The 12,755-nt window shown below is 34.8% G+C and overlaps 1 long non-coding RNA gene across 3 annotated transcripts; it reads left to right on the top strand.

Moving 5' to 3' along the window:
* Positions 1 to 5,356: 5,356 nt before the first annotated feature.
* Positions 5,357 to 8,514, top strand: LOC110921130. Of its 3 annotated transcripts, XR_004863099.1 has the most exons (5): positions 5,357 to 5,740; positions 5,813 to 7,055; positions 7,320 to 7,406; positions 7,771 to 7,988; positions 8,116 to 8,514. It is a non-coding gene; the product is annotated as an uncharacterized LOC110921130 (long non-coding RNA). The 3 variants fall into 3 exon arrangements; XR_002582200.2 differs by lacking the exon at positions 7,320 to 7,406 and having other exon boundaries at positions 5,358 to 5,740; positions 8,157 to 8,514; XR_002582199.2 differs by lacking the exon at positions 7,320 to 7,406 and having other exon boundaries at positions 5,358 to 5,740.
* Positions 8,515 to 12,755: the final 4,241 nt, after the last annotated feature.

Below are 12,755 nucleotides of genomic sequence, written 5' to 3'. Positions count from 1 at the left end.
AACACTGAAGTGTTCCTACCTTTCAAGTCGATCGATCGAACGGTTCGTTCGATCGGCTAGCTCACTCGATCGGCTAGCTCACTTGATCGGCTAGCTCACTCGATCGGCTAGGATCTTCAGAATTAGTCCTCAACTGAATGTCACTTGATCAAACAGTCTGTTCGATCGGCTGGCATTCCCTGCTACGAACGAGTTGTGAAAACGATTAAGTGTTGAAGAGTAGTATCTCATGATCCGAAGAGTAATGTTCACCAAACCCAGTTCGATCGAACATCTCTTCCTCAATACTATGCTTCATGAAATTTTAAATGTGTGGGACCATGTGCTAGCCGATCGGCTGGCCCGGTCGATCGGCTGGCATATCCGATCGGCTGGGCTGTTCGAACAGCCTAGCCGTTCGGCCAGCATTTCTGACCTGGTCGGCCTTTCGTCTAACACTTGGCTGTTTGTTTATTTATTATTCTTTCAAGGTATCTTGACAGCGTGTTGAACTATGATAACCTCCGTTCCTACTTGTTTCTTTGGCTCGGACAGGAATCACCCAAGCCCGGCTGGTGAACGGTTCGGAATGTCGGTTTAGAGTTTAACCCGAAATCGGTGAACCTTGTTCATAGAATCTGAATCTTGAACCCCTTTAACTGTTTGAATGATTAGTTAGCCGGTTCAAGCTCCATTTCTATCGGTTTGAAGGCATTGAGTGTAAAAGAGTTGAAAGAAAGTTGGGATTCCTTCTTTCAATCCTTCACAACTTGTAGATGTTTAGATCTTTGATAGATCTTAACTTGTTTATGTGGAAATCGGTTAGATCTAAGCCATTCATAGTTGAATGAGGCCAAAACATGATGTTCTTCAAGAACACCATGGTGACATCACCCAAGAACACCTAGATCTTGGTGATTTCACGGTTAGAATTCAAGTTTTGAAAGATAGAAAGGCGTAGAATCAAGTGATGATCAAGATCGTACAAGAATTAGAGTGAAAACTTACCGGGATTGAGAGAAATCTGAGAAAAGGTGAAGAAGATGGCTGGTTCGGTCAGAGCTTTCCAAAAATGGAAAGTATAACAACGACAGCCCTATTTATAGGCTCCAAAAGAGGAAAGTGGCAGCCGATCGGCCAGGAGCTCCGATCGAGTGGGTTGCTCGATCGGCTGGCAAGATGCTAGTCGATCGGCTGGCCTGTTCGATCAGGTTGCCTCCTGTTCGATCCGCGGCACACTTTGAGTATTTTGCGACGATTTTCGACGTTTCGATTTCGATGGACGATGATACGAATACGAGAGAGTTCCTAGTCAAATTACTTTTAATCCCAACCACTATATCTAACATACAATCTTCTATAAGTCACGTTTCGACGTCGGTTTCGATTAAGTTTGATTGCTTTTCGAGTTTCGATTCGATTTTCGATTGATTTGCTTGAATTCCACACCTAACATAAAGTAAACACGCACAAGTAACACATAAGGCACACACACACGTATAACAATACCACAATTCGCATAATTCGAGTCTCGAGTTCGATTGGTTGTTAGATCGGTTTGATTACTGATTAGTTAACTTTATCGCATTGTTACTTCCTACTATTCATAGTCGTAAATCGGTTCGCTTTAAAACACATTCGATTACTTCGATTATTGCTGATTACAACACTTACTCCACATAATACAACTAAAACATGAAATAGACTATCTACAGTCAAAGAAAGTCTAAGTTGACTTGGACTTTGACTTTGACTTTGACATTCGAAAACACGGGGTGTTACAAATAACATGTGTAATCAAAACCTTTAGCCATACTTTTAGAAAAAACTGTGACATTTATTAGTCACAGTAAAAAAGTGTGGCCAAATTTGATTTACGGTTACTGTATTTGTTTCGTGTGACTAAGCACAAAACTATTCCAAACCTTTAGCCACACGTTAAGATAAAACATCCATATTAGAAAACTATGGCCAAATGTGATCTACGACCACACTATTTATTTAATAATGTGGCTAAAATTTAATACATATGGCCATATATATTATTTTATGTAACCAAAGGTTGGACAATATTTACATTTAAAATTACAAAATTTAATGTGGTTTTACATTAACATTCGTCACACAATCATCATGTTGTTTGTTTTGTGTGACGAAATGTTATCAAATGTCATTAGAAAAATGTGTGACCATATGTTAAACTTATTACATCTTTAAAAAATCCCCATAAAATATTTAATTCCAAACTTAAACTTCCACCTAAAATATTTCATCCTAAAACTTCCCCCCAAAATATATCATTCTAGAACTTAAACTTCCTCCAAAATATTTCATCCTAAAACTTAAACTTCCCCCCCCCCCCCAAAAAAAAAAAAAAAAATCATTCTAAAACTTAAACTTCACCCCAATATATTTGATTCAAAATTTTCCTCTCAAATAATATTCTTATTTAAAAAAATACATTATTTAATATTAAAAAATAAAAAACATCTTACTAGACATTTAATAATTCAAACTATTATTAAATATTATATATTTTAAACTATATTTGTTTTCTTCTAAATAATATATTAATGTATGCATATTAATAATGGTACCGATTTTCTCGTAGTTAATTGTTTTGGGTACTGGTACTTTCAGTTCGATACGCTACCGGTAGTTTACTGAATTTTACTTTCAAATAGCGTTGCGGTACGAGTAATGTACAGTACCATACCGAACATTTTTTTGTACCGGTACCTGTACCCATATTCGATGATTTACGGCATCGGCATTTTCAGTACTGGTATGTTCGGTACCAGTACCGGTACCGAACTCATCCCTAATCGTATATGTGTTAATAGACCATATTAGGCTTTACTAGGTCACAAAATGGCCAATAGTGGTCATAGATATGTTAATCAACCATATTGGGCCTTAATGGATCACAATGGACATTAGTAGATCACACATGTCTTTATGGACCATATTGGGCCTAAATGATAGTGGATCATACATGTCTTAATGGATCACAATGCACACTAGTATATCATATATGTATTAAAGGATCATCACAACGGGTAATAGTGGCTCATATATGTCTTAATTGACTACATTGGGCCTTAATGGATCACAACAGACAATAGTAGCTCAAACATGTCTTAATGGACCATATTACGCCTTAACAACTCACAACGAGCGACAGTAGATCATATATGTCTTAATGGACCCCCCATTGGGCCTTAATGGATCACAATGAAACTTAGTAGATCATACATGTATTCGTTGATCATATTGGATGTTAATTGATTATAGTTGACAATAGTGCGTCATACATGTCTTCGTGCGTCATACATGTCTTCGTTGACATATTTGGCCTTAATGGATGACCGTGGACACTAGTAGATCGATCACACATGTGTTAATAGACCATATTGGGCCTTAATGGATCACAACAGATAATAGTAGATCATACTTGTCTTAGTGGACCATATTGGGCCTTAATGGACCACAATGGCCAATAGTAGATCATACAAGTGTTAGTGGACCATATAGGCCTTAATGGATCACAATGGCTAATAGTAGGTCATACAAGTGTTAGTGGACCATATTGGGCATTAATGGATTACAATGGTCAATAGTAGATCATACAAGTGTTAACGGACCATATTGGGCCTTAATGGATCACAATGGTCAATAGTAGATCATACAAGTGTTAATGGACCATATTGGGCCTTAATGGATCACGATGACTAATAGTAGATCATATAGTTCTTAATGGATCACAATGGACTATTATAATAGACCATACATGTTTTAATGGACCATATTGGGCCTTATGGATCACGATGGCCAACAGTAAATAATACATGTGTTAATGGATCATATTGTGCCTTAATGGATCACGACAACCAATATTAGGTCATACATGTCTTAATGGACCATATCGTAGAGGTGCACAAAATGATTTTTTCCATAAATGGTTTGTTTATCCAAACCGCCGGTTTTTTCTCATTTTTGCTTTAACCTGTTTTTACTTTAAGCGATTAGGTTAATAACCATTTTCTTCGGTTCTTCACTTTAAACGGTTCAATGAATAATCGAGTTTTTTAGTTAACTAACCGTTTTTTTAATTTTTTTAATTTTTTTAATTTTTTCGATATCGGTTAATAAGTTGTTTCCATTATTCAATGGCCATGAGGTTTAATGGATCACGATGAACAATAGTAGACCATACGTATTTTAATGGACCATATTGTGCTTTAATGGATCACGATGAACAATTGTAGATCATACATGTCTTAATTTACCATATTGAGTCTTAATGGATCACGATGGATAATACTAGATAATACATGTCTTAATGAATCATAATGGGCCTTAACGGATCATAATGGACAATAGTATATCATACGTATCTTAATAGACCATATTGGTCCGTAATGGATCACAATGGACCATAGTAGATCGTACATGTCTTAGTGGACCATATTGGGCATTAATGGTTCGAAATGGACAACAATAGATCATACATGTCTTAATGGACCATACTAAGCCTTAATAGATCATAATAGACAATAGCATAATGGGCCTTAATGGATCACAATAGATTATAGTAGATCATACATGTCTTAATGGATCACAATGGACAATAGTAGATCATATTAATGAACCATAATGGGACTTGATGGACCATAATGGACAATAGTACATCAGACATGTCTTAATAGACTATATTGGGCCTTAATGTATACTATATACTACCTTGAAGCAAATTGTACCCTAACTTTGCATTCTTCTGCACATTTAATCATACCCATTTTCTCACAATTACGACCGATTTTTGGTTGAAACCATAAACCGAACCATACTGTACGGTTTGAAAAATTCTAAATTGACCGGCCGAAACTTTATAAAAAACTGTCTGCTTAACGTTTTTGTTAACCGATTTAGAAGATTTTACGGTTTCAAACCAAAGTATAAACAACCATAATAATTGTTAGTGCCTAATTCTCTTGAGATTTCGGCACTATTTTTAAATTTACTTAGATGATCTATTACTAAATTTTTTACTTATTCAATTTCCCAATTTTATCAAAAACCCAAATTCCCCCTAATCCTTAGAGCATTCACATTCATTCCATTATTTTTTTTCACCCTAAATTACACTAAAAAACACTATATTTCTCTCTCCTTTTCAATTAAATAATATTCTTTTATACCTTTATCATTAGCTTTTCTCTTCTCCAATCACAACCACTTTCAAAATATATTAAAAAATTATAGGGGGTGAACAGTGTCCCCTCAAATATACTGATGAACAGTAATATTTTCTCTCTCCTCCACTTACAACCACTTTTTATACTCTTTGTATTATAAAAACTCCGCTTTAGTGGGTCGGATGTGAATGCTCTTAAAACCTAAACTGAGCATTTGCCCTCCAACATCCCTCTCTCTGTCTCGCTATCAATCAACCAACAATAAGCATCGATTATTCGAGATCTCCGTGACCTATAGCTTCAAGCGGTGGTGTTGCTCAAGCGCTAAGAACTATCTCTTGAATTCTATTTGTTATTCTTATTCTTTGATTGAAATCTGTGCATAATTTTGTAATCTACACTAGTGTTAGGGTTTCAATCTGCAAAAATCGACTCCATCTGTTGTACGACATCTTTCTGTTTCCAACGCAATAGATCTCGGATCCAAACGTAAACCGAAAACCTCTGCTCATGCTATCGATTGAAGAATCGGTGGTTGTGCTTCTAGGAGCGTGGACAAGCATGTATGTATGTGTGTATGTATAGATCGTTGGTAGCAGTTGTTACTCATTAAATTTTAAACAAAAAAAATGCAGATTTATCAAGGTGCGAAGTTGATTTGGGATTCAAAGGTGAAAAGATGTAGAAAGGAGTTGAAGACTTCATGGAAGCAGAACAAAGAAGAAAAACGTCTGGTGTTTGTTGGTGGGTCAGTGGTGTTTCGAGCTATTTGACCGAAAACCGGATGTCGGGTAATTATGTATGCTTGCAGATGATACTATGTGTTTACTTTGGGTCCATTTTGTGATTTGCTAGATATAAAGAGATTAATTGTGATTTGCTATGTGTTTACAATGGTGTAAGGGGCAACCTGTAAGGATCGCGTGTCCTTTTCTCCCAGTTATCCAAACTCATAATTCTAACCCATAATTGGTGATTTTCAGAAAGAGGTTTACCTTTGTTCCTTTATTATGCACACATGTATTAAAAATGTTAATATTTTTTCTCAGTTAGTTTGGTTTGGTTTGTTAACCATGAATAAAGTCATAAACTACATCAGTATTTAAGATGGCTTACTATATTTTTATGGTAAAGAGGTTAATTGTGAATTTAAAAGGTTTAATTTGTGTGCATAGACTTGTGATCATTTAAGTGGCAGAGAGGCTAATTGTGATATGGATTGGGGTACTGATGGTGCAATGGGAACTTTGTAAACATTGGTTCAATAGCACTGCTTTTGTAAAATTAGTGAATTGGGAAATTAAAAAGGTTTATATAATTTCGTTATTTTTTTGGTAATTTTATAATTAGTCATTATAGTTATTTAAATATATATTTAATATATTAATTAAAAAATTATATAAACAATGAGCTTTTTTAGGCTCGCAAGCCGGCTCGAGCTCGATAAGCAAAGCTCGGGCTCGTTTACCAAACAAGTTTGTTTTAGGCTCGAGCTCAAACTCGTTTAAGCTCGGCTCTATTCGAGTCGAGCTTAAGTAGCTCGCGGGTTAGCTCGGCTCGTTTGCACCCCTGGAACCACTCCATTTTTGTTTTCAGATTCCATTTCTCATTATGTTAGATACTTTTGTTTGTATCCGATTTTTTTAATTATCTTGTAAAATGTGGGCAACTTTTTACTTGTGGGGATGGATCATTTGGTCAAATTTGGCTGGGTGATTACATGTCATAAAGTTCTCTTCTCTGGTAAAAGTATCACATCTTGCATCAAGGCATGTTTACCAAATCACACTGGCAAAAAGAGAAATTACCGTTGAAGACCGCGATGTGCGTGCCTAAACCTATTAAGATTTAAGACTTCCAGTGATGCCATATTTCCAGGTAAAAAGCGTCCTTGTTCTTGTTATTGCCATGTTTGGTCTTTTTTTCACTTTTTTTTGCCGAGGCCTATGAAATTGGTTTAAGTGAGTGTTGATTGTAGTCTTCTAAATAGCTTCAATTTTTAGAGATTTCTAATAGTTATTTAGGATTATAAATGAACAATAATAAATTAATATTACATGCTACACATTTGATTCTTGAAACAATTCTTATTGCCAAACTTTGGTTGTTGAGTGGTATATGATATTTGTTTCGTTTCCTTAGTAATGCAGGTGCATATACTGTATTTTTACTTACACCATCAGCTTGCCACTCACTTCATTTCTGTAAAATCAATCCAGATGTTAAAAGGTTTTAGAGCTTCTCCTTTAGTCTTATATGTTAGCCACGCCACTTTAGGATATGTTAAGTTTCATGAGGTTTTTTATAGTTCATTTATTACTATAAATGTGATCTAAAAATAGACTTTCCATCCAAACATTTTGCAAGTCAAATGCTCATAAATTATAATCTAGGTGATACCGCTACACCTGCCCTCTGTCGAGAGAACAATACAGATAGATAGAACAAGTGATCAGATTAAGGCTAGGCTGGAAAAATAAATGGTTAACGAAGTAACAATAAGTTATGTCATATGTATATCTATGCATGTGGGGAATACTTATTCCTCGTTTATTGAAGATGATAAATAGTAAATTTCATAATTATTGTGTAGAATCGTGCAAGGAATCCCATGGGGGGTGGATACTCTCAGCAAGGTTATCAAGCCCAGCCGGTGTGCCATAACAGTCGGATTCTATAGTTGAGTACATTGAAGTTGAAGAGAAACTGCTGGCCTAAAAACCAAAAACTTGGACTTTGTGCAGGCCGCTAGTCTCCCTCATGCAATTGAGACCATGTATAATGGTCTAGAGCGAGCCAGTTTCTCAGAAGGTAAATCCCTCCTTGTCTTAAATGGTGCTAGCGAAGCGTGATTCAGGTTAAACAAAATCAAGATGTTAAATGCTCAAATACATACATATTAATGATCTATGTTTGACCTGTACTGTGATTCCTTCAGGTCATTATGCTGCTGATTTAGTTACCTGTTGTAATTAATAGGGCTAGTTACTTGCTATTGTTGGCACATTTACATCGCTTGCAAGCATGCCTGCTGGCGATAACCCAATTTCTACTGTTGTATAGAATTAAACCCTAGTAGCACCTGTTCCAGCAAAGGTAAACAAGGCTTGATCTGTCATGTTTATCTATTGCCAATGTGGCATCGAATCAGACAAGGAGCAAGAACAAGAAAGAAGCATGAAAAAGTTTTTAGTTTGTATACAGTCGTTTCCCTTTGAAACTTTTGTAAACTTTTGTAGATAACTTTTGATTAGAAGTTTGTGTTTAAGTATTTAAATTGAAAACTTATGTATGGATTTGGGTTTATTATTGTTAATATAATTTGGTTTTTTGGGTTTCTGATGTTTGGTGTTGTTTTAATTTTAGAAAAAAAAATGAAAATAAAATGGCTAATTACACGACAATTGCCACATAAAACCACAATAAATATGTGTCACCAAAGGTTAGCAAATAGCCTCACTTAAAGTTATAAAATTTCATGTGACTGTGCATAATCATTCACCACACTTTTATCACTTTGTTAAAAATATGTGTGACAAAATGTATACAACAGCCGCACCTAAAATTACAAATGTGTGTTTAAAAATAGTTTTTAGCCACATTTCTAGTAAATTCATGTGGCCGTTGTCACCCTTTAGCCACATAATGCTTGATTTCAACAACCCATTCACCATAGTTTTTATAGATTAATGTAGCTAAAACTAACATTTTAGTGACTATATAATAGAAACGGACATGTGGTTGTTGCTAATCTTTAGCCACACTTAATGGGTAAAAGCTTGATTAAAACAACCCTTTTTGGCACACTTTTTTTTAATTGATGTGGCTAAAACAATTTCTTTTGGTAATTGATGTGACTATATAGTAGTAACGGTCACACTTAAAGGAAATACATGTGACCGTTGCTATCCTTTAGCCACACTTAATGGAGGAAATGTTAGATTTTAACAAAAAAATGTTAGTACCCTCTAGCCAGTGGCGGATCTAGAAGACAAGTTCAGAGGTATCCCAAAACTTTTTTTTTGGATACAAGGGTATCCTTATATTTGCTCAGGGGTATCCCCGATACATAAAACGGAGAGAAAATATTTTTTTTTACTAATTTTACACTTCCTCGACAAAGTTGAGGGGTAGCCCATGCTACCCCTCCGTGTACATTACATCTGCCCATGCCTCTAGCCACACTTTTAAGTTCTACAACCACTAAAAAGTGTGTGTGGCCGTATGATACCTACGATAACTCGAGCTTTGGTCACACTTTACCTGAAGAAAATACGTGAGGCCAAAGCCATATCGTCACAATTTTTTTGTGTGGTTGTATCCCTATTTTGGCGTAGTGAATCGTTTAGAACTTAAAGTGTTTAAAGCTCAACGGTGCTAGTGATTTGTCATAAACTGATATGATCATCTGACACGAACTCAAACAAAAATATTGTCTGTAAATATGTTTGTAAATATTTCTTTACTGCTTTATGTTTTAGAAAAATACAAAAAGATTTTTGATTCTGCTTTATTTTCGACAACCAATGTCTGAGTGCTGAGTTTCAAAATCTAAGTATGCTGATCATGTTTCTGAAAATAAACAAGTTCATTAATTTGACACTTGAAGTTTTAAATTGAAAAATCAAAAACAGTTTGTGATATCTCCAAAGTCATTAAGTTGGACTTGGATGATAAATCGTGAAGGTTTTGGATGTTTTAAAATCTGTTGTAAAGAGTCTGGTTACAGTTTTGGATTCTTAATACTGCCAAATGTATGAAGTTTGTTGATAGGGGAAGTGGAATCAAGTTAATCCTGGTTATATTCATATTATTATATTTTAGAGTCAGGTTCTTGATTCAAAAAGTTTTTAAAGAGCCAGGTAATCATTCCAGGATGCTCAAAACGTTTTCACTTATAAATGTTTGAGAGTTGCAGATGCTATTCCAGATTACGATCCCGATAGCCGAGTCTAAGGGGGAGCCTGAAGACGAGCTCGACGCAAGGGGGAGTTGTATCTGGAAAGCCAGGTTTCGATCCCAAAAGCACGAAAGCTTGATCAAAGGGGGAGCCTAAAGAGAAAGAGTCTAACGAGAGGGGGAGAAGCTGAAGCCGAAGACAGATCCACGGGGAGTCTGTTCGAGAAAGAGGGAGTCTGTGGTTGCTGATGATATCAAACCTTCAAGAAGATTCAGAGAGAGAGAAAAGACAAGACGCTACGAGATTGACTGCGGCAATATCCAAGGGGGAGTCTGTTAGTGCAGTAATGTCTATCGCCTCCGTCAATCCAATTCGTAGCAGAATCTGAAGAAAACATAGCTTTATATTGTAATTTGTAGGAAAAAGGCAAGGTGGAAATATTGTAAATAAGAGGAAATCTCTTATAAGCCTTGGCCTATAAATAGGAGGCTTATGCCTTAGATTTAGAACTTTTGGCCATTTGCATACTTTTGGGAGATTTGAAGGTTAGAGAGAGAAACTAGAGAGAGAAAGTTGCAAAGGTCATTCGTGGTGCTTGTAATTGTCGTATATTATGTAGAATCACATTTATAGTATGTTCTTGTGTTCGGTCCACGTACGTGTACGGATTCCGCAAGTCACACGTATCGGTTCGCAATCATTCGGGAGTCAAAAACCGATCCTACAGTATGTATGGATGGATGGATGGATGGAAAACTTATTGGTTTTTTGAGTCCTCTCTAAGAATTTAGAACTTTAAAACTCATTGGGCCATCTATAATCTAACTAAAAGCTTATAATTTATTAGGTCACCTAAAATCCATAATTACCTACATAAAAATAAATCAATATAAATACAAATAGGAAACATACATAGTGCGACACAGTTAACACCACGTCACTAGTGACTAGTCGACCATCAGCCTCTACTCTCCGCCATCCGACTACCCCCTTAGCCCACCGGTGACCGGCCCACCACCACAGTCCATGGTCCACCACCTTGATTACTTGAATGTATTTTTTGTTCACTTCATTGATTCACACAATTTAGCTTCATTTGATAGTTTTAAATTTACCCCTAAGTTTGGTGCGTTATTGAATTTGAGCCTCAATTTGGGTGTGTAATTGAATTTTAAGCCTTAAGCTGGGTGTTTTGTTGATTGTTAGACTTAGAATTGAGTAATTGTTAAACTAAGAATTGAGTGATTGTTAATTGTTAGATACTAATATAGAATTTAGTAATATTTTTGACTTTTAAATTTGGATTTAATTTTTTTTAAATTATGTCTTCTAAACAACCATCCGTTGCTCAAAAATGTAAAAGTAGAAAACTAGATAAAGCAATGAAAAAATCGCAATAATGCTATGAGAGCTTTATGAATCATCGGTTAGCTATTACAGTATGTCATTTTATTATTCTAATACTATATTTTTACTATGTTTATTGCTCTAAGGTTAATCATCATTTTAACAAGAAATAGTTTATATAATTCGCTAGATCTAAGGGTCTTTTTCGATTCATATAAGACCCTTAAATCCTTAGGGACCAGCTCTCCTAATTATGAGGTTGAAATATACTTAAACCTCGCCTTATGTGTATTTTTAAACATTTAACAGATATTATATAGAAATTTTATACATAACTATAATAACTTGTGAAAACGCTTTAAAATCATTTAACAGATATTATATAGAAATTTTGTGTATAGATGTTACTGATAAAAACATACATATTAATTTTATACATAGACGTTACTGATAAAAATACATATTAAATATTTAATATTTGCTACGAATATAAAAAATGTATTATAAATATATTATATTATGTGGTTATCAACTACTTAAATAGATTAGCTTGTTCTCCAAGACTTCATCTCCTATATATATTCATTGTATTCCTTTGTAAAGATATACCTCAATCAATAAGATCAATCTCTTTCTCCCTATTGTTCTCTTATAATCTTGTTCTAGTAGGCTAGTTTCACAACACGTTATCAGCACGATCGTCCTTTATATATTTTATTTTGGTTAGAGTAACCAACGTACCATCAGATGACAGAGTTGTTGCTGTACAATAGAGTTAACACCAAGATCAAATATCCATGAGGAACTACTCCAACCAACCAAGTTATTCGTCCCATGTATGTTTCTTTTTACTTGGCATTGAAGGTAATAATTTCTGATTCTTTCTAACTAAATATGTTACGTACAAGTATGCTAAAAGAAATTGATGAATTTACATGGGTAGAAAAGCGCATCAGTAACTTGCATATCCGGCTAAACTTTAATTCTTTTTGCTTGTACGTGACTTCACCGGAAATTTTGGATAGTTAATAATCTAAATTTAATCGGCAAAAAAAAACAAAAAAAACAAAAAAAAAAAAACCCGGACAACAAGAAAATATCGTAACTTTTGATTTAATCTTATCTTACAATTGAAATTGTCAAGATTTGTTTTATCTATTTTTTCTATGGGCCTGATTGGAGTTATCCATAATATATTTACGAGTTTTAATTTAGAGTATTTGGGATAAGCATCCAAAGTATCAAGTTCGGTATACTTGTTACAAATTTTATTTTATTTTTTTTAAGTTTTCTAGATTGAATTTTAATATATTTCTTCTCATATTATCTTT

The sequence above is a fragment of the Helianthus annuus genome, chromosome 7 (genome assembly GCF_002127325.2).
Source record: "Helianthus annuus cultivar XRQ/B chromosome 7, HanXRQr2.0-SUNRISE, whole genome shotgun sequence".
Lineage (NCBI taxonomy): Eukaryota > Viridiplantae > Streptophyta > Magnoliopsida > Asterales > Asteraceae > Helianthus > Helianthus annuus.
The sequence above is the reverse complement of the archived record's forward strand: the minus strand, read 5'-3'. Positions and strand labels throughout refer to the sequence as shown.